Raw genomic sequence first — 22,912 nt, forward strand, 5'->3', positions numbered from 1 at the left:
CAAGCCTTAAGGGACGCCTATCACTTTGACACCCGGTCCTGCCAAGCCCTTCACCGGGTTTCATTCCCGACTCCTCCGCCCTGCTTCTCTAGAGGAAACAGGTAAAACCTGGAGAACTGGGTCCTACTTGAGGAGCTGTTCTGGGCATGCGTTATCCCCTGCGCGCGCAGGCGCAGCAACATTTCTCGTAACTGGTACTGCCCATTTCCGATACAGGGAGCGTTTGCTCAGGCTACCCTACTTTATCACCTTTCCTGTGAGCCCCCGCCCTCCTGTTCCTATAGGGGAAGCCTCGCGAGATTGCCCTAGGCAGTCCCCGGCGGCGCCATCTTTGTGCCTGGCGAGCGCCGGCGCCGGACGGAAGCCCTGAAGCCAGAGTTTGCTTGCCAAGCTCTCACGGAGACCGGATCCAGGAAATACGAGGCGGGCTCAGTGGGAGGGACGCACTGAGGGAGGAGGGAGGGAAGGGGGCGGCGGCGGCGGCTCACACCGGATCCCGGCCCCTGCGCTGCGCGCACCCGAGGGGGGTCGGGCGGGGAAGCGGCGCCGGCCCGGACCCCCCGCGGGAGCAGGCGACGGGCGTGGGGACAAGGTGGCGGCGGCGGACGGAGAGCAGTGGCCGCCGGGTGAGTGTCCGCGAGGAGGACCGGCACCTGCCCGGGCCGGGGCGTCGGGGGCGCCCGCGGGACCGTCCCAGTGACGCTGCTCCTGGGACTGTGGGCGTGTGAGCGACTGCGGGTGCTCCGGCGGTTCGGCTCGGCCTGGGGACCGAGAACTGTAGGGCTGTTGGAGGTCTGCGCAGGGCCTGGCGCGTCCGCGCCCGCCCCGGACGCCCTGGGAGGCCGAGGGGAGAGGGAGTGGCCGGGGTGGGGTGGCGTCTTGGTTGGCCTGCGCCCCCCCGCGAACGGAGGGGATGATGCCCTTCCTCCCCGGACTCTGGGCATTGCGAAGAGTAAGCCTCTGTCGACGAGCTTTAAGCCCCAGCAAGGTGTTTGGGGATGAGGACTAGCAGCGCCAAGGTTGGGGCTGTTGAGGGTGTTGAGAAATGTGGAGAAGGTTAGTAGTAATATAGTAAGAATTGTTGTAGAAGAGGTTTGAAAATGATGTTGGTAGGTGTTGAGTGAGGAGAAAACATTGTCTATGTTCGTTTTGAGGTCCAGCAACAAATGAGAGTTATTCCCAGTTGGAGTTTTATAGTTTCCTACCGTGTGCCAGCTCATAAGATGCATAAAAACAGGATTTGAGGTGTAGGGGCAAGGTGCGGTATAAAGTAAGCTGCATATAAAACCAAAAGTTCGTACTGTTGATGTGTTGAAAATATAAAGCATTTCTGTCTTTACTGAAACGTAACTTATTTAAATTATTTAAGAAAACTTGCCAGCTTTGGTCCAGACAGGGCTTGTCAGTTCGATATGTTCTTCAGTGACGTTTGTGGATCAGACTGTAATTTTGGCATATAATATATTTACTTCTGGTTTGTAAGGGAACAAGAATGAATGGGGAAAAAACCGATTTGACAAGCTGAGCTTCATTTGCACATTTTTTTTCCTTTTTGAAGGATAAGAGGAATTATTTTTTTCTTTGCTTTAGGAATGATTTGCAATAGTACATGAGAACATATGTAAGAAGAAAGAAAGATACTGATCAAGAAAGGGTTTTTGAGATGAAAGTTTAATTTTGCAGTGTTAAATTATAAATGCACCATTACCATGTTAAGTTTTGTGATGGTGTCCTTTTGTGAACACTGGAAGAATGCAAGCATATACATATATATAACTTTAAATCAGTATGTGATGTGAATTTTTACAACTTTAGGGACCCCCTCCCCATTTGCTTACAGCTAGCTTAATCAAGGGAAAGTTAGACTTCAGTGAAGGTTATTATTAAATATGTGATTTTCACCTTTACATCTACAGAACATCTATGTTCAGTCACCCTGAACTTTCTTTCATATGTTTATTTGATGCAGTCTTCTCTTTAATTATAGAACCATACTGTGTACACTTTGGGTTGGAGGAGACAGAGCTAATGTTGATTATATTTGGGCACTGGGCATGGTGGGCAATGTACATTTGCATTTAATCCTCATAGCTACCCTGTGCTAATGATCACATAACCTCCAGTATTCTTCAGTAACTTCCCTGAGGAGGTGATATAGCTGGTAAATTGCAGCACTAGAACTCAGACTCATGCTTGTTTGATTCTAGAGCATGTATTCTTTTTACCATACTCTGCATAAGTTTATGTGCTGACTGATAAACATTTTATGAAAATGAACATTTTTGTTACAAAGAAACCTTTCAGTTCTGTTGGTTATCTTGAAAGCTTTCAGTGTCCTTGGCTCAAGATAATCTCATTTTTTTTCTTTTCAGATGCATCCATTTTCTAGCCAGAGGTAACAATTGAGCAGAAGTCTACTGATTTGTAAAGATTCCTAATAGCCAATAGTGACCTGTCTTATATTCAGATGTTTTCAGTAACTTTGCCTCCTGTTTCAGCATGCCCAAGATACTTCAAAGATCAAATATTTTGTTTATTCTGGTCCTGAATAATACTTCAAATTACATTATTAAAATAAAATGGCAACTATTTATAGGGGTTTGAATTTGCTTTATCAGAGCTTGGAAGTATACACATACACTTCTCCAGCAAGTGGAGTATTTGACAGCTGACCCTGTTTTCTTCTCTTTAATTTGATATGAAGGTTTTGGACCCAGTTCATGGTTTGCATAAAATACAGCAGCTATTATGGGATCCAGCATAATCTCCTGTGAGGCTAGGGACTAAAAGCCTTTCACAGATTCCCAGGCAGTATCTGAGATGTTAGTGAAACAGCAGAAACATCTTGCCATGGTCATTTTTGTTTCCCACTGGTCTCTGCTGTTGCATCTCTGATGCACTGCTGAGTCTGCCATCCCGGTCCTTATCCCTGCTCAAGAGAGAGACTCCACATCTGGATAGAGTTCAACTGGAAGAACAGCTGCAGAAATCAGGAAAAAAAAAGATGCTAAATGTCTGGCACTCATCCCCTATCAGGTGATTTGGTCAGGTTTACCTGTCTAATTAATTGTCTCTAGCTGGACGTTCTAGAAAAGTTACTATGAAATTTGGGATTTGCTGTTCCATCTTTTAAGAAGGAAATTGTTTCTGGGCCTTCAGTTAAGTAGTCATATTTTCTTGGAAACGGAAAAAGAAGTCTTGTGTTCCTCAGTATACAACAGCATGCCTATGTGTTATGTGGACTGTGGGACTGTATTTTAAATAATACCTTGGAGTCTTGATGGGCAATCTTTGGTCTGAACGAGCAAATTTTTTATTGTAATTAATACTCCCAAGAGAGATTTAAATATACTTCCTTACTTGTGAAGGTAATTACTCATGGTATTGGGGCTACTAGGGTGAAAACAATTGACAAATGATAATGTAACTGAGTATTTACCCAGTAAAAAAAAAGCCTTTCTGAAATGATTTATATTTCCACCATATAAAGATAAAAACACCAGGAAATGTCTCATGTATTTAGAAGTTTATTTTCATACCTTCTGCATAATAAACCTTAAATTATTACCATGGCCACAGATATTTGTCTAAAAGTAAAATGGACCTGATGAAATATTTAGAACTGCTAAACTGAATCAATCCAAAATAACATTTATTATAGTTGAATTCATTGACAGTTCTATTAATTTATTTGTCCAACTCTCCAATATCCTGCTTCCCACCCTGCCTCAAATTTCTCTCCTTCCTTTCTTTCCTCTCTGATGCTGTTCTGCCATTATCTGGAGCCTTCCAGATACTGAAGTCTCTGACAGGGTGGACACTGGCAAGGAGGGCACCAAAACTCTTCCAGTTCACTCTGCTTTCCTGAATTCCTGTGCTTTAGGAGATCAATAGGGCTGCAAAGAAAACCCTTTAACCCACCCCATTCTACCTTGAAAAGGAGAATGAGAATAGCCAGAATGAGGGAGGCAGCGTCAAGACCCTTCTACAGTTTCTCTTTGTCTTTTCCTTCCCTCTCCTTAGGCATCAAGGAGGGAAGTTTATAAAAGCCCATGTACTGCAAGAATAGGCACTGTTCTCTCATCTTCTTCAGCACCCCTCCTGCCCCTGCCTCTCACACTTGCTTTCAGCTGCTGTCCCACCGTCCATCCATCTCTCCCAAGGAGATCTTGCCTTCTTCATCCCTGACCTTCCCACCCAGCTCTGCCTTTTTTCTCTGGTTCCTGCCTTTATTCCTGCTCTGCCTTGATCGTATAGAAGCCAAGGCCTGTGGTCCTAGGGAAGCTCAGGTTCCCAGTTGGGAAGGGAAGATTTCCTTTTTCTACTTCCAGAGCTGAATGGGGCAGGGGTAGTTGCTGTTATTCTAAGTTGGAATGCTAAATGGGTTTTCTCATAGAAACATTGCTCAGCAGGTTCTGTGTTTCATTTTACTTCTGCAACCTTATGGACCTATAGGCTTTTGTGAGCTGGCTTGGAAACCTAGCACATTGATCATTGTTACCAGGGAAGGCAAGTTGTGAGGTTCAAATAGATGATTTAAAAAATCAGCTTGTACTCCAGAAATTGTTGGGAGTTGCCTGCTTTTTGTTAATTACTCAGTGAGATGGTAGGTAGTACACCTTTAGCTATCCAAAATTAGATTTCTTGTGTGAATCACATGGCTTTTTTTAATGTTTGTCATTAAAGCAGATCTTACAGCATTGTTGAAAGAACAGAGTCTTGGTTTGTCATAAAAGGAAAATCTTGTTTCTACCATTTCTTGCTGCTGATTTGAAACTTTTCAAAAGTATTTGACCTCTTTCAGTTATTTTGCCCTCATTTACTTAGTGATAAACATGGACAGTGTGTTTGTTTTACCTGAAGATTTTATTTTATTTTTTTAGAGATGGGATCTCACTATGTTGCCCTGGCTGGTCTCGAACTCCTGGGCTCAAGCTGTCCTCCCACCTCAGCCTCCCACTGTGCTGGGATTATAGGCATGAGCCTCCACACCTAGCCACCTGAAGATTTTAAAATATTTATTAGTTTGTTGAGGTTACATCTTGTTACCACTGTTTGTGGTATTCAAACAATTAAGTGAGGGATTTCAAAATGATAAAAGCACAGCTAAATATATTTTAAATTTGTTCTCCATAAATGTGTTTAGCCTTAGCTTGGTTGAAGGAAATATTCCTAATAAAAGTTAAGATAGATCCTTTTTTTGGTCTCCAAACCACTCTTTTGTTTGAAAAATGAATTTGAGTAAGCATGCCCTGTTCATTTTAAGAGATTACCAGATTATTTAATTACAGAGAGCAGTGGTTAAAAACATGATCTCTAGGGGTAAAATGCTCAGATAATCAGATTTTCTGACGCTAGCTTTGTGTCAGATTAAGCAAATTGCTTAATCTCTGACCTGTTTCCTCATTTTTGAAATGGGTATAATGTGGTATCTATCTCATGTGAGTATTAAATGAGCTAGAGGCTGTATCATATTTAAAATTTGCCTAGCAATGGTAAATGCTCAAAAAGAGTTATTATTACATTGTCATCGTCATTGCTTCTACTACTGTTAATATTTTAGCTATCTTCTGAGATGGTACCCCTTGTGTTCTAGGGGTGGGGGCATGAAAGATATATTTGTTTACTTGGTAGTAATTTTTTAATGCAGAGCTTATTGAGGGAGACAGGGAGAACAGTATATTAACTGCTGGATACATCCACAATTGGTCATAGTGCAGGAAATCCATAGAACATTAAGCTAATTTTTTTTTTTTCCGGTAACACCATTCCTATCTTGTTGGGTATAAAGAGCTATGCCACTTTAATATGTCAATGGAAAAGAATCCAAACTCTGTAAAATAATTTAAGGAGGTTTATTCTGAGCTGAATATGTGCAACCTTGGCCCGGAGAGCCATGCCCAAGAAGCCTTGAGCAAGTAGTCTCACTGTGATTGGCTTACAGTTTGGTTTTATACATATCAGGGAGACAGAAATTACATGTAAAATCATAAATCAGTACATTGTGTTTTGCCCAAAAAGGCAGGACATCTCGAAGTGGGGCTTCGAGGTCGTGGTTGGTTTAAAGATTCTTTGATTTGTAACTGGTTAAAGAAATGAAGCTTTGTCTAAAGGGTTGGAATGTTCTAAGATAAGATAAGGAAGTCTGTTGATCAGAGACAAACCACTGAACATATACTGGATGTATACTCAGACTCAAGTGATCTGTTAAGTATATCAATGACCTGTAGGTGTGGTTTAAGCTTTGCCTTGTATAGCTTTAGGCTTGTTAATGGGTTCCAAAGGATATCTCCAAGAAGGGAGGGAGGCATGACCAGGCCTGACCAGACATGTCCAACCTTGCTTCTCATGGCCAGCATCTGAGTTTTAGGGTATTTCTGGGGTCCTCTTGGCCAAGAGGCAGTCCATTCAGTCAGCTGGGAGGGGGGCTTAAGATTTTAGTTCACAGATATATGAGCACAACTTTATTGCTTGTGTAACTGCAATGTCTTTATTACAATTTAATTATCATGGCATCTGTAAGGATAAAGTCTATGTAAAGGGAGCCCCAATTTCTAAAAGGTCCATTTATAAGACTTTTTTTTTTTTTAATCAGCACCATTCTCCCACAAGAGAGTGTCATATGTGGTATTCAGATTCCCAGGCCAGCCCAGCATATCTGAATTTGAATACTGATAGTACTATAAAAACTAACTTATATGTATAACAGTGTTTCAGCAGGAACATGCACTGGGTGCATCAGGTACCGAAAGATTATGAATGCAAACTTGCAGATAGGGCGTCAGGGTTATCTTCCTTCGCAGTCCTAGCAAGGACTCCCAAGCCTTGGGAATAGGGCTTTCTTCTCCGGCGGAGGCTAAGGAGAGGGTGAGTAGTGGGGACTGGTCTCTAGAAGGCAGGAACTTTCTCCTGGCTTGGCTCCTCAAAAGGCTGTATGGTATAGTGGTGAAGAGCATGGACTGTTCACCCAGAGTGCTTGCCTTCAAATCTCTGTTCCGTTACTTAAAGAACTTCTCATCTGTAAAATGAAAATAAAAGTAGTGCCTCCCTAACAGGGTACATGGGAAGATTAAATGTGTTAATATGGGTAAAGCACTTAAAACAGCACCTGGCTCTTAGGTGAGTGCATAAGAAATAATATGTATTTTTTATTATTAAGCTTTACTGTTTTAGGACCTCTAGAATACCCTTTTCTACTTGGCTGTCCACTGCCCACATCTTTTGTACTAAACAAGATTCTTCTCCTCCCTGTCCACTTGAGGAATCATTTCAGACTTTTCATTTTCATTCTTGCCTAAAGTATTTTTTTGAGACTTTTTTGGAGTTTATTTTATTTTGTAATGTTGGAGAAATAGGTGGCGTTTAAAGAGACCCTTCTGTGAACCCATTCCATCCCTCATTTAGGCCTTGTGTGGATGGAGATATATCATTTGAAAATAGATATTGATTGTGAGCATTTGACCGGTCAGAATTGAGGTACAAATTTCTCAACTTTTGTACATTGTTGCTAAGTCATTTCTTTTTATTTTTTTATTTTTATTTTTTTTATAAGACCCAGCAGAAGCAAGTCATTTCTTTTTAAACTTTTTATTTTGGAATAACTTTTGACTTAAAATAAATTGCAAAGATAGTACAGCGTTCTAATATAGCCTTCATCCAAGTATACATAACCCCGGTACATTTGGCCAAACAAAGACATTAACATTGGTACATTATTATTAGCTGAACTGTAGATTTTATTCCATTTTACTGGTTTTCCACTAATATTCTTTTTTTGTTCCAGGATACCACGTTGCATGTAATTGTTAAGTCATTTTTAATTATGTGTGTTTGTATCATTGAGACCTACAGTTCTTTAGTGAATAAGTTTCTGTGGCTATAAAACCATTTTCTGATTTACTTTTAAATTTTCTGCAGGTCCTCAAAGGCCAGGTGTTTCCTCTAGGGATGGAAAGTCCATGGCTTCATCTTGGCACTGAACTTTATAGTTTGAAATAAAAGGAGAGAGTCTTGTGATAGTGGAAAGAACACTATGGTGATAGAGTGGAAGCTAAAGCATTTCTGTAATTTAAAACTATGTTTTCAAGGGACTAAAACAGTGTTTTATGTACTGTTCACTTTTGATGGATTTGACTTCAAAATGACAAGTCACTCTTCCTTTTAAAAATGTTAAGCATACTTCTTATTCTTGGATATAGAAGCTAATTGGAATAAATTGGAGAATTTAATTTTTTTGGTACTTGTCACAGTTATGATTGATTTAATAAGAAATTAATATTAAGTTAGTATAATTTCAGTAATTTAGCACATTCATTTGTTTATATGCACTTTTAGAAAATCTTTGGTTTCAATTTGTGGTCACAATTGATTTTAAAGTCTTTCAGGGAAACTATATGTAAATAGGTGCCATTGTTATTTTAAATTATCACACATTCTTAAGTTTGGTGTAAAAGTCATTATTTAGTATAAACAGAAAGTTATCTGTTAGGCTGCACATCATGAACTTTACTTTTAGAAAGTCTTATCTTTTATGCCACAGAAATAGCTTTTGGCTATTAGTCATGGATGGCAAAGAATTAATTTTGAGTTGTTTGGGTGAAAATGTTTCTGTTGAATATAGTGTGTATTGAGGGACACTGCCAGTAAACAAACTCTCTTGGAAGGTGGAAATCCCCGAGAAGTTACAGAAAATTGGGAGGGGGTGAACTTAATTAAATAACTTGGATTGTTTATACTTACTCAGAGCTTCTTATGACCTTGGACAAATCACCCAACTTCAAAGGACCTTGGTTTCTTCATTCGTAAAATTGGGGGTTTGACTAGATGTGTGAATCTCTTTGTTAATTACTAAGATTTAGAAACTGTGTTGTTTACCAAAAACCTACAAGATCAAGTTGCTTGCCTGAAATCTTTAAGAACCAACACTCCTCACTAAATTTAGATGTGTCAGTTTATCCTATTGGATTCAAATAGTTTCAAACCAATGTTACTATAAGTTTGAGAGTTGCTAGTTGATTTGACACCTCCATTAATAATTATGGTAACTAGTATATTGCTTTTAAATTTTTTGTTATTTGATTTTTGTGCTTTGACTTGAAGCAATGAACTTCAAACTTTTTTGCTCTCATATTTCCTAAACAATTTTGAAAAATAGACTCCTTCACACTTAGAAAAAACCAAAAAACCTTTTACTGACATTTAATATGCAGAAAGCACACATTATTGGTAGTGAACAACTGCATTTTCATCAACTTAGCACACTTGTGTACCAGCACCCAGATCAAGAAATTGAACATCACCAGCAATTTAGAAGTCCCCCTTTGTGTTCCCTTGTGATCTCTTACCACCTTACCCCTCAACCATTTTCCTGACTTTTAACACCACAGATTTGTTTTTGCCTACTTTTGTGCTTTATGTAAATGGAATCGTACTGTACACTTTTGTGTCTTAGTTCTTTTATGCAACTGTGTGACTGTGAGATGTATCTATATTGTATGTAGTTGTAGACTATTTGTTCTCATTGCTGTATACTATTCCATTGTGTCAATGTATTCTATTGTAGATAGATATGTAGATAGATCTCAGTTTTTGGAGAATGTCGAGAATGTCTTTGTTACCTCAAGTAGGCAAAGATCTTAAATAGGACTTATCAATGATAGTTATTTCCTTTAGAGTTCATACTAGAGAAGGAATGGAAGAACTGATTTATTGAAATATGAGCATTTAAAATTCTTTTTAAATGTTAATATATAGGTAAAACCTTTTACGTTGTAAATCTCAGGTAGAGTCTCAGTAACTAAATCTTCCAGGTAACTGAGGTTTATGCTTTTGTAAGTATTTTGGGTGGAATTCCTTCAAAAAATGTGTTGTATTCCTTGCCTTTTTTGACTTGTTGATTTGTAGGAGTTCTTTATTATATGCTGGAAATGAACTCTTGCTGGTTGCAAATATCATCTCCCACTGTATGGCGTGCTTTTTCTTTTTCATTTTTAAAGTGTCTTTTGATATATCAAAGTTCTTGTTTTTATTGTAGTCAGTATCTTCCTTTATGTTTAAACTAGGCATCAAATTCAGTTTAAAATATCTTTTCCTATCCCATGGTTTTGAAGATATTCACCTTCATCTTCTGGAAGCCTAATTGTTTTGACTTTCACCGATAGATCTAGCATCTAACTGAAATTGATTTTTTGTATCGTGAGGTAAGGGACGGTATTATTTTTTTCATATATATAGCTAATTGTTTCAGCACACTGTCTTTTCCCTACTATTGTCAGGAATCAAATGTCTATGTGTCTGTGGTTCTGTTTTTGTGCTCTCTGTTCTGTTCCATTGGTCTGTTTGTCTCTCCTTGTACTGATACCACATTATCTTGTTTATTATAGCTTTGTCGTAAATCTTGATTTTCAGTAGAACAAGTTGTTCTACCTCATTGTCCTTGGGAAGCATCTTGACTATTCTTGGCCCTTTGCACATTTATTTGATTTTAGTATCATCTTGTCATTTTCCACACACAAAATAACTTATTTTGATTGGAATTTCATGGAATCTTTAGAGTAATTGGAGGAGAATTGACATCTTTATTGTTTTCTAGTTCATGAACATATGCTACTCCATTTATTTAGGTCCTCTTTAATTCTCTCAATAATGTTTTATGATTTTCTCCAGAAAGTCGTTCACAGCTTTTGAGAATTTTATTTGTAGATATTTGATATTTTTTGATACTGTAAATGTCTGTAGACTTTGTTTTTATATTGACCTTGTATCTAGCAGTTGTATTAAACTTTTATTACTTTCGGTCTTGTATCTTTAGAATCTTTTACTATGTATTCAGTCTTATCTGCAAATAAAGAAAATTTTGTTCCTTTCAAAATGTTACACTTCTTTGCTGACTAGAACTTTGATTATAATATTGAATAGAAGTGGTAATAGTGGGCACCATTGTTTTGTTCCTTTTCTCAAAGGGAAAACTTTTAACATTTCTCTACAATATGTTTGCTTTAATTTTTTTCTAGATATTATCAGATTAAGGAAGTTTCATTCTATTCTTAGTTTGCTAGGAGCTTGTGTCATGAATGGATATTGTATTTTATCAAATGTTTTTCCTACTGTTAATATAACCATATGATTTTATTCCTCAAAGCAAATGATATTGATTGATTTCCTCGTGCTAAATCAGCTTTGCAGTTCAGGAATAAACCCAGCTTGGTCAGTATCACATTTTCCTTTTATTTTATTTTGGAATCTTTGTTCATGAGTGAGATTGGCCTCTAATTTTGTGTTCTTGTACTGTCCTTGTCAGGTTTTAGGAGCCTTGTAAAATGAGTTAAGGAATATACCTGCTTTTTTTATTCTCTGGAAGAGTTTAGGTTAAGGTTGATTTTATTTCTTCTTTAAATGCATGATAGAATTGAGCAGTGAAGCCACTTAGGCCTAGCCTTAGTTACAGATCAAGTTTTTAAAATAATAGCTTTCTTCGGGTTTTTCTATTTTGTTAATATCTGCTTTTATATTTATTATTTTCTAAAATTTCTTTAGGGATTATTTTGCTCTTTTTCTAACTTCTTGAGATGGGTAGTTAGGTATTAATTTATACTTTATTTCCTTCCTAACATATGGATTTATAACTATACATTTCACTTTCAAGTATTGCTTTACCTGTATCCCATAATTTTTTATATGTAATATTTTCATTATTAATTATGCAATATTTTCTAATTTCCACTGTGATTTCTTCTTTGATCCATGGGTTTTTTTTTAAGTGTATTTCTTAATTTCCAGTGACATGGAAATTTAATTTTCTTTTCTTTTCTTTTCTTTTCTTTTATTTTCTTTCTTTCTTTGGCAGAGTCTTGCTCTGTCACCGGGGTAGAGTGCAGCGGTGTCATCATAGCTCACTGCAACATCAAACTCCTGGGCTCAAGTGATCCTCTTACCTCAGCCTCCCGAGTAGTTGGTACTATGGGCATGTGCCACAAGGCCTGGCTAATTTTTCTATTTTTAGTAGAGACAGGGTTTCACTCTAGCTCAGGCCAGTCTCAAACTCCCAAGCTCAATCAATCCTCCGGCCTCAGCCTCCCAGAGTGTTGGGATTACAGGAGTGAGCCACCGCACCTGGCCTATGTATTTTTTTTAATTAGTTTCTGGCTTTATCACATTTTCCTTAGAGAACTTTCTTTGAGTGATTTCAGTCTTTTAAAATGTCCTGTGACTTTATGGCTCAGCATGTGGACAGTTTTTGTAAATATGTAAGCACTTGAAAAACATTCATTCTGTAGCTGTTGGATTTAGCATTCTATAAATACCCATTGAGATCAACTCTGTTAATTGTATCTCCTACTGATTTTCTTTGTCTGCTTATTCTTTCAACTACTGAGAAAGATACTTATTAATAAAATGTGCCACCATGATACTGATGTGTGTCTATTTCTCCTAGTAGTTTTGTCAGCTTTTTTGTTTTATGTATAATTTGAGGCCATGTTATCAAATGCATGTTCTATTGTTCTAGTGAATTAAGCATTTATCATTAGGAAATGACTCTTTGGTGGTGCTTTTTCTTTGTCTGTTTTGTCTGAAATTAATATAGCTATACCATCTTTGTTTTGGCTAATGTTCGCATGCTAAATATTTTTCTATCCTTTTACCTTTTTTTTTAAAGGAGCAGGGTCTCACTATGTTGCCCAGGATGGTCTCGAACTCCTGGGCTCAAGCAATCCTCCTGCCTTGACCTCCCAAAGTGCTAGGATTACAGGGGTGAGCCACTGCACCTGGCCTATCTTCTTACTTTTAGCCTTTCTGCATTTTTATGTTTTAGTTGGGTCTCTTGAAAGCAGCATATATTTGTAGAATTTTTTTTTGTTAATACATTCTGATAATTGATTTCTTTTTGAAATACTTAATTCATTTATATTTAATATAACTACTGATATTTTTGGATTAAGTATAGCATCACATTTTTGTTCCATCAGCTCTGTATTTCTTTTTCTCCTATTATCTTTATCTCTTTGATTATTTTTCTATCAACTTTTTCCTTTATTAGTTCAGATATCACATATTCATTTTTATTCTTTTTGTAATTACGCTAGCATTTGCAGCATGTGGCCTTCACTTATCAAAGTCTAATGTTAATTGATACTTTTACTTTCTTCCTGGTTGAAGCAAGAACATTAAAACACCTTAGTTGCATTTATCTACCTCCTGACTTACATGCTGTTGTTGTCGTCCTATGATGTAATTTTCTGTATATATTGCAACCCCCACAAGACATTATTTTATACAGGCAATGTTAGTTTAGATTTTTCACATGCTTATTTAGGCTTTGATGGTTCTTCATTCCTTTTTGCATCTGTGACCTTCCATCTTGGGTCACAGATCTTTTCTTTTGCTTTATGTGTTCTTAGTGAGGGTTTACTCACTAAGATATGATATGAGCTCTTTTACTTGTCTGAGCCTGTATTTCAGTTTTATTCTTGAAGGATATTTTCTCCACAAGTTGGCAGTTACTTTCTTTCTCTTCCATGGAGATACACAGTCTTTCAGCTTCCATTTTTGTCATTGAGAATTAAGCTACCAGTCGAACAGTTGCTTCTTTGAAATAATCATTTCCCACTCAGGATGCTTTTCAATTTTCCTTTTTTTGTTGATTTTCAGCTAGGAATTCATTGATATTTTTAAATCTGTGGTTTGACATCTTTCATCATTTTTGGAACATTTTCCAAAAATTTGGAACATTTATGCAAATATTGCCTCTGCCCTATTCTGTCTCTCTTCCTTCTGGGATGACACTTAACTGTTGAATATTGGACCTTCTCACTGTATCTTCCGTGTTTCTTACTCTCTCTTCATTCTGAGCTTCCCCCCCCTACCCCCCATCTATTGTCTGATTCACTGTCTCAGCTGTGTCTATTGGCTTTTAAACCTGTTGATTGATTTCTTAATTTCAGTTTTTGCATTTTTCAGTAACAGAATTACTCTGCTTCTTAAAAAAATCTGCTGTTTCCCTTTTTATGGTTTCTAGGTCATTGCCAAGATTTTTAAGTTTGTCTTTCATCTCTTTGAACATAGTAAGCATAATTTAAAATCTCTGTCGATAAGGCCAATACTTGGAATCCCTGTGAGTCTGTTTTTGGTGTTTGTTGTTTCTTTGGCTTTTGGTAATAGTCTCTTGTCTTCTCATGTGCCTGGTTGTCTTTAATTGTATGCTGGGCATTGTATTTGAAAACTTATTTGAGAAACCATTTGAGACCAAGGATTATATCTTTCATAAAGAGTGTGTGTGTGTGTGTGTGTGTGTGCACGCATGCCTCTGCTTGAGGGAATCCAGGATTAGTTAATCAAATGTCAGTTTTGGAGATTTTCCTGGGCCAAACAGATGACTCAATGCCACATTGCATTCAGTGTATGGACTGATTAATTTCCCATTCACCCTTATTTCTAAGGTGCAGCCTTTCAGGGTCCTAACCTGAAGGTGGGGGAAGAGGATTTTCCCTTTTGTCCCTCTGACCTGTCAGGCTGTTGGATACAGTTTAACCTCTAGCTTCCTCTTCTCAATTTCTGGGCACACTCCTCTGAATTCCAGTCCTTTAATGGATCTGAAAGCATTATCCTGTAAGCTCTTTGACCCTTTTAAGAAAGTCATTTCTCATATTTTGTTCAACTCTATTACTTGTCTTCAGTGGGAGGGTTGGTTCAAGTTACCTTAATGTGCCATAACTGAGATAGGAAGGTCTCTTGTTGGCTCTTTATGGGCAGAATTTACTTACAAATGACAATGACTGTTCATGTTTATCCAAGACTTCAGACTCAGCCCCTCGTTCTATTAAGCTCTGTTTTATATAGCTGTACTCACTCGTATAATTATGTACTTTTTGTAATTGAAAGGTTTCATTTTCTCTGTGTGTGTGAAAATATAAGTAAATTACTTCCTGAATACTCAGTAATATTGTCAGTCTTTCCAACCTTGGGCAATTTCTTGACCTTAATGGACAAGTTGATTGTGTTTACATTTCAGCTAAAAATCATGCCTTGAATGACTCTCAAAATATGAAATCCTTCTTTATTGCTATTGAAATTGGGATGCATAATATCAACTATATATTTTTTTCTTTTTCATGGAAAAGAATACTTTCCTAGTTACACTTTTACCATCACAACTTCTGTTGGTATAATATATAATATAATATATATTCTGTGGGTATATTAATATATCTGCCATTGTGAAATACAAAAAAAGGAGGCAGTTCTGCCAAGATTCCTAGGTTTGCCGTCTTATGAGAGCTATCATATACCCTAATGGATGAACATAGTGCTTTACCAATTACAAATTTTTTCCTTGTATGTAAATTAATTCCCACAGCAGCCTTGTAGGGTAAGTATGTGATAGTTAGGTGTGATACTAAGCAAAGGATTATGAAACAGGGCCTAAGAGAGATTAAGTAACTTGTCTGTAGTCTCACACATGATGAGTGGTATATGTTCTTTGTCTATTACTATTACAACATTTTGTTTCAGCTGTTGTGGCCAGTTAACTCTTGCCTATAGATGCTCACTGACTTCCCAATTTTATCATGTTGTGCTTTCTTCTTTAAGTCATATAATTTCATGATCTCATGACTTCTGTCCTGAAGATTGAGACAATTGTGAGATTATGCCTTCATATCCCATCTTCACCCCCCCCTACCCCACTCCGTTTTTAGAGCATGGGCCCACCAGCTCTGGAATTTGCCAGCCTCTCTGCCCTGTTGGAAAGCTTGCTCTGTCACTAGTCCTTTCTCATCCCTATGTGTACAGTCCTTTTCCCTTTCTTTAGGCATGCCTCCATTTTCCCAATTCTAAAAAAGATGCCTCTTTTTTAACAATCATTTGCCATCTTTCTTGTCACTCTGATGGTTAAACTCAAACTTCCCTATTAACTCCCTTACTGGATATCTTCTGTGAACCTTCGTTTCTTGCCTTTCCAATCATTCTTGATGAAATCCTAGCCAAAATCTTGTTTGCCTCATCCTTCTGAATCTTATGGAAGGCAAAGAGTTTATCTGCCTCATAGCTCTTTCCTAGCAATAGAGTCAGTGCTCTTATACATCTGGTGGCGATTCTGCTTCTGAATGCTCCTTATATCTTGTTTTCAACATCGTTGTTTCAGCATTCAGTAACATTCTTGCTACTTGTTTGTAATGATAGCCTTGAACAATTATCGTACCTTAGGTCTATGAATGTCAAATGCCCTTGTTTATTTGTAGTATATTCAGTTAGGTGGTATTAGTGCATGTTTTAGGGTATGAGGATGCCTTCTCAAATTTAGTATTGCTCCATTTTCTCTTCAGAACTATTTTTTTTTAATCTCTATCTAAGGAATTCTTTTCTTGAAAGTTCATTCATTAGGTTTCTCCCCTGTTCTACTCACAAATCTGTCATGATTTAAAACCAAAATTCTAAAAATTTCTTTAGGACATGCATTTTCCCCTTCTTTCTCTCTTAATCCAGCATCATTTCTGTTGTCTACTTTGATTATTTTTCTTCAGTAAAATTGCTTTACCGAAATCCATCTCTCCTCTCTCTGAACTTCTTTGTTATCAGGATATAGGGTGTGTTTTTTTCCTACTGGTTCAAGAGGAAGCTTTAGGACAGGGTGTAGACTTCACACTTTTATGCTTTATCACTTATTGCAGTTTTCAATAAATATTTTAAAATGATGGTTTTGGCTTTTTAAAGATTTTACCTCTGGACTGCCTTAAGAAACCCCTTAGTAGTTTTATATCTCTAGCTGCTTTTTTCTATGGTCTGCACAAAATAATTAAAATCACCATCTTTCAAGTATTATTTTGATTATATTTTTTCTCCTTAAAGGACTCCTCTTAGTGATTCCTAATTGATTATTTTTAACTTTATTTGTAAACATTTCCAAATGTACATGAATGAAAAGTTCAGTGAACATGTGCTGCTATAGTTATCAACGTTTTACTGTACTTGTTTCATCTTTTCCCTACCCCTCTTTTTTGCTGAGAAAGCATATCCAAGACATAATTTTACCCCTAATTAATATGTCTCTAAAACACATTTTCTTACGTAACTGTAATTCCATTATCACATACAACATACCTAATGATAATTCCTTATTAGCATATACAATACAGTTGACTCTTGAGCAATGCAGGAGTTAGGGGTGCTGACCCTCCCACCCCCGCAACATGGTTGAAATCCACATATAACTTTTGACTCCCCCAAAACTTAACTGCTAATAGCCTGTTGACCAAAAGCTTTACTGATAATATGGACAGTTAATTAACATATATTATGTATGTTATATGTGTTATGCGTTGTATTCTTATGATAAAGTAAGCTAGAGAAAAGAACATTAAGAAAATCATAAGAGAAAATATATTTACTGTTCATTAAGTGGAAGTAGATCATCATCATTAAGTGGATTCATCCTTACCACATTCACATTGAGTAGGTTGAGGAGGAAGATGAGGAGGGGTTGGTCTTGCTGTGTCAGGGATGGCAGAGGAGGTGGAAGGGGGGCCAGGAGAGGCAGGCACACTCTGTGTGACTTTTATTGAAAAAAATCTGTGTGTTGGAACCTCTGCGGCTCAAACCTGTGCTGTTCAAGGGTCAACTGTACTTAGTCCGTGTTCAGGTTTCCCTAGTTGTCTAAAAAAAATTCTTTTTTTGATAGTTTGTTTGAAACAGAATCTACTCTTAAGTCTCTCAATTCTCTTGTAATCTATAACAGTACCCTTTGCTTTTTGTCATGCTCAGAATGTCCCATTCTGATGGGGTATTATCTAACTTGTTCCTTTATCCTCTGTATTTCATATGGGCTGGAAATTAGATCTATATGCTTAATTAGATTCAGAATGGAATTTTTTGGAGGAGTAGGCAAAAGTACTTGCTGTCACTTCATATTACATCACATCCGGAGGCACACAATGTCTGGTCATTTCAGTTTAAGTGTTGTGACAGTTGATCAGAGGGTTCAGGTGGTAACAGCTTGATCCTTTCATGAATCCTGACTTTTCACCTAATGCTTTTATCATCCATTAATTACCAGTGCATGAATTAGTTATGTAATTAAGGGTTGCAAAATTGTGAATTTTCTAATTTGGTCACTTCTGCCATTATTCGCTGAAATTTTTCTATATGGAAGAAATTTTTTCTCCTTCACTAGGGCTGTTTGGTTAACCGGATATATATATAGTCACTTTTTGAGATGTTAAAATACCCAGTTGGGAGCCAGGTGGGCGTGGTAGGCTCACACCTGTAATGCAAGCACTTTGGGAGGCTGATGCAGGAGGATTGCTGGAGGCCAGGAGTTCGAGACCAGCCTGAGCAACATAGTGAGACCCTGTCTCTACAAAAAAATGTTAAAAATTAGCCAAGCATGGCACTATGTGCCTGTACTCCCAGCTACTCAGGAGGCTGAGGTAGGAGGATCACTTGAGCCCAGGAGTTCATGGTTGTAATGAGCTGTGCTTGGGCCACTGTACTCCAGCTTGGGTGACAGAGCAAGACCCTGTCTCAAAAAAAAAAAAAAAAGTCCCCAATTGGGGAACCAAAAACTCTACTTTCTTCTTTAACAAAAACTCTTTTATTATTTTACTGAGGCTTATGATGAAGTGACTTTCTTACTTTTTGAGGAAGTTAAAGTTATTCCTGAAAGGTGGATTAGTGATTTCATGGGTTGGGTTATGGGGAGGGTCTCCCAGTCTTGAGTGAGTAGGTCTAATTCTATAGGGACAAGGTAAGGTAGCAAGAAAAAAACAGAAGAAAAGACATACCCCTTCACTGCTGCAGGATTGCAGTGGGGGTGTGGTGCTCAATGGTTGTATAGGAATTTTAAAAGTTCCTTTCCTTTACCAGAGATTAAATCAAACTCACCATGGAGTCCTTTAAATTTTAAAGACCTATGGCCCTAAAAGGGCCTCAGCACAGTTTAGTAATCAAATTCATTAAATTTTAATGACTAGTATATCTTGGGAAGCTGCAGGGACTCCTGATCATTTGCCAGGGATGCAACTAAAGCTCCTCTTGCTTGCTTTCTCTGAAGCCAAAATCTCAGGAAAGCTTTATTCCTCCCGTCTAATGTTGTGAGCTCTGCCTTAGGCAGTAGAGATGACTGAGGGGAGAGTAGGGTGGCTCAGGCAGTCAGGAGAACTTTCTCTTAGTATTAATTAAACATAAACTTCATTTACTGAAATTTCATGTAGTAAAATGGCTGCATGCTTTTTCATGACCTTTTATTCGTACACTGTATGACTTGCTCACACTGTCGTCTTTAAACATTTCACAGTTTGAATCTTAACCTTTTTGGCCTTTCATTTTTTAGGACAGTGTCTTCAGTCTTTTGTTCAAGTGTTTCACCGTGAATTGTAGTGTGTCAAACTGGACAAGGTATCTTAGTTGAAGTTTCACCAGCTGAAAAATTGGAGGTAAGGAGTGTATTTCTTTCTTGAAAACGAATCTATATTGCTGTTAAAATCTTTACACCTCCCCCCATTTATAATCTCATGTCTTTTGTGCATTTAAGAGCAAAGATGAAAAAATAAAAGATGTCTAGGTGATTTCATGTGTTTAGGTTTAGGCCCTAAATCAGGACTCTAAGGAGCTACTACTATTAGCTGTTCAGCAGTGGGAGTTACAAGTTCTTTGGACAATCCTTTTGCTATTGGAAACCTCACCAGCGAATGGAAGGGTGATATAGCAGTTGATTTTGAATAAAAGGGGCTACTGCCACCCAGGTGCCAGATCCCTAGGGTTAGAGCTGGTGGAGATTGAAAGACCTGCCTCAAGGAATAACTAGATATGTGTGGATGTGCAAATCTTCCAACTTCCTAGTTTTTGTAATTTTTCTTGTTCTGAAATCCATGTTCAGTAACAGTTGTACAGTTGGTAAATCTAATATTATGAACAAATAAGGGTATAATTTTTTTAATGGTATTGTAGCCATAATTCTTGCTTTGAGCCATTGGTAGGTCTGTATCAAAAAAACCCTGTATAACAGTATCAGTTTTGATTTCCTGATAGTTTATTTTTCCATCTTATGAAAATGTTACCACTTTTTTTAACATCTGTCTCTTAGTATAATAACATATGTGAGTGTGGTGTTGTGAATTAAACACTGGACAAGATGTTATGAGGCCTGTTTAATAATCTTGTCTTTTTAGCAAGTTTCTAAACCCTTTTAGCCTTCAATTCTTTTATAAAACAAGGGTTTGCATTGGGGTTGAGTTCAGGGTTTCTCAGCTTCTGAACTATTGGCATCTTGGCCTGGATAATTCTTTGTTGTCAAGGGCTGTCTTGTGCCCTGTAAGATGTTTAGCAGTATCTCTAGCCTCTGCCCACAAGATGTCAATAGCACCTCTCCTTAGTATGATAACCAAAAATGTCTCCAGATATCGCCAAATGTTCCTTGCAGGGCAGAATTGACTCTGGTTGAGAATCACTGGGTTAGATGATATGTAGGGTTCCTTCCAGCTTTATAATTCTGTTGTTTTTATTTTAAACAAAAAACCTACTTTTTGAAATCCAGCTTAAATGTCATCTCTTTCATGAAGCTTTCATCATCTCTCCTTCTCTTTGTCCTACCTTAATTATTTTATTTTTTGACTACTTCTTACTATAGGACTTAATTCCACTCTATTATAACTACCAGTGTGTTTCTCTCACTTTGAGGGCATGGGCTTTCTGTATCTCTAAGTTCAGATTTTATTAAATAAACGAACAATGAATTCAGGAATATTATCAGGTTAGAAATTGTTAAATAAATGATTGTAAATGCCATTTGTGTTAATCTTTCAAACTTTTCCACTAGGAAATTCCCATAATGTGATCTTGAATTTCTGGATTAATGAGACTGATTATTTATTTTTTTATCTTTTAGATATAGTAGAAGGCAGGAGCCTGCTGTATATATGTGAAGGAGCTACATGAACACATCTAGACTACACTTGAAAGAAATAAAGTTACACAAAAATTCCTAATGTGAAGCTATTTCAGGCTGGGCATGGTGGCTCACACCTGTAATCCTAGCACTCTGGGAGGCCAAGATGGGAGGATTGCTTGAGGTCAGGAGTTCGAGACCAGCCTGAACAAGAGCAAGAGCAAGACCCCGTCTCTACTAAAAACAGAAAATTTAGCCGGGCGTGGTGGTGCACGCCTGGTATTCCCAGCTACTTGGGAGGCTGAGACAGGAGGATCGCTTGAGCTCAGGAGTTTGAGGTTGCTGTGAGCTAGGCTGATGCCACGGCACTCTAGCCCCTCAACATAGTGAGGAGTAAGACTCTGTCTCAAAAAAAAGAAAAAAAGAAAAAAAAAAAAGCTATTTCAGCTTTCATATCCAAAGGTTTCTCAAATAACTCCACTTTGTTTATTAATCACTTAGAAAGCTTCCATCTATTCAGAAAAAAAGTACAAAGGAAAGGTAGTAAATACTTTTCTTACATAACCTAAATACCTCACCATTTTCTAAGTTAATATTTCTCAAAGAAACCCACAGTAAGAAATACATTTTAATCATGATCTAGTACATATGTGCATACCTGAAACAAATGTTTTTTTTTGTGTGTAGTTTTTTTGTTTGTTTTTGAGACAGAGTCTTACTCTGTCACCCCAGGTAGAGTGCAGTGGCATCGTCATGGCTCACAGCAATCTCAAACTCCTGGGCTCAAGTGATCCTCCTGCTTCAGCCCCCTGAGTAGCTGGGACTACAAGTATGTGCCACCATTCCCGGCTAATTTTTTCTATTTTTTGTAGGGATGGGGGTCTCATTCTTGCTCAGGCTAGTCTCAAACTCCTGACCTCAAGGGATCCTCCCACCTCGGCCTCCTAGAGTGTTAGGATTACAGGCATGAGCCACCATCCCTGGCTGAAACAAGTTTTTTGAATTAGTATTTACCATTACTGTGTGTGAATTACTTTGATATTTTCTGTTATGTTTCTTTTTTTTCCCTTAAATAGTGGTCATCACCCAATAAATTTATTATATTTAATACAATTCACTAATAGATCACAACCCACCATTTGAAAAATTCTGTTCTAAGTAATCCAAGTAATAAAATGTAGAGATGATCTGCCTCTGATATATGTCACTGATAGGTTGTCCTGTCTTTCTTTTTAAATGATGTCATTTAGGAATTGACCCCAAAAGACTTTGAAACAACCAGAGCAATTATATTTCCAGTTATTTTAAAGTCCTGTATTTGGTCATTTATATTGAATAGTGTATATAAGGCTATAGCTAAAAGAGCATATTTGGTTCTTGGTCTCAAGATTATGGTGATAAAACCTAGAGGAGAATAAAATTAATAAATATATTATTTCAAGTGCTGAAAGTAGTAATCAACACATAGTGACTTTCACATACATTTAACAAGTGGAGAAAGCTGTGATGATTGAAGTTCATGGTAGATGGTAGAAAGCTAACATGAATGTGGGGTGAATTTTGCGTTGTTAGAGAGTGGAAAAAGCTATTACACCCGGTAGAAATAGCATTCATGTAGGTGCACGGTGCTTCTTGCTCATACTTAATGGATAATCAAGATAAAGTAACTGAGAAATTTAAAAATAAGTATAGCAAAGTGCTAAAAATTTATGATATAAACAGGGTATGTTATTTTAACTCTACTGTGGTTGTAAAATAAAGTTTACTCAGAAGATTAATTAGAAACTTTCATATATGATAGCTCTGTTATAAGCCAGTATTTGCCATAAAATGATAACGTTAACATTGAATTACTAGGTTTACTGAGAATGCAGATAATCTCTAAATGATGGGGGGAGAGAGTGTTCATCCTTCAAAATAAGTGAATAAGTTACTATTCTATGTATAAATTGCTCTTCACAGAACAGAAATGGGTTATATAATAGCATTTTTTTAAAAAGTTATATTCTATTTCAGCTATTCAATTAGAAATTACAT

At 37.4% G+C, this 22,912-nt stretch overlaps 1 protein-coding gene across 1 annotated transcript in view; it reads left to right on the top strand.

Moving 5' to 3' along the window:
* Positions 1 to 489: 489 nt before the first annotated feature.
* The window catches only part of TAB3 (TGF-beta activated kinase 1 (MAP3K7) binding protein 3), a 62,147-nt gene continuing 39,724 nt past the window's right edge, over positions 490 to 22,912 (top strand). The window contains exons 1-2 of the mRNA XM_069463591.1: positions 490 to 626; positions 19,322 to 19,424. The gene's annotated coding sequence lies outside the window, so the exon portion shown is untranslated. The remainder of the gene's footprint in view (positions 627 to 19,321; positions 19,425 to 22,912) is intronic.

This window comes from Eulemur rufifrons, chromosome 30, assembly GCF_041146395.1.
Source record: "Eulemur rufifrons isolate Redbay chromosome 30, OSU_ERuf_1, whole genome shotgun sequence".
Lineage (NCBI taxonomy): Eukaryota > Metazoa > Chordata > Mammalia > Primates > Lemuridae > Eulemur > Eulemur rufifrons.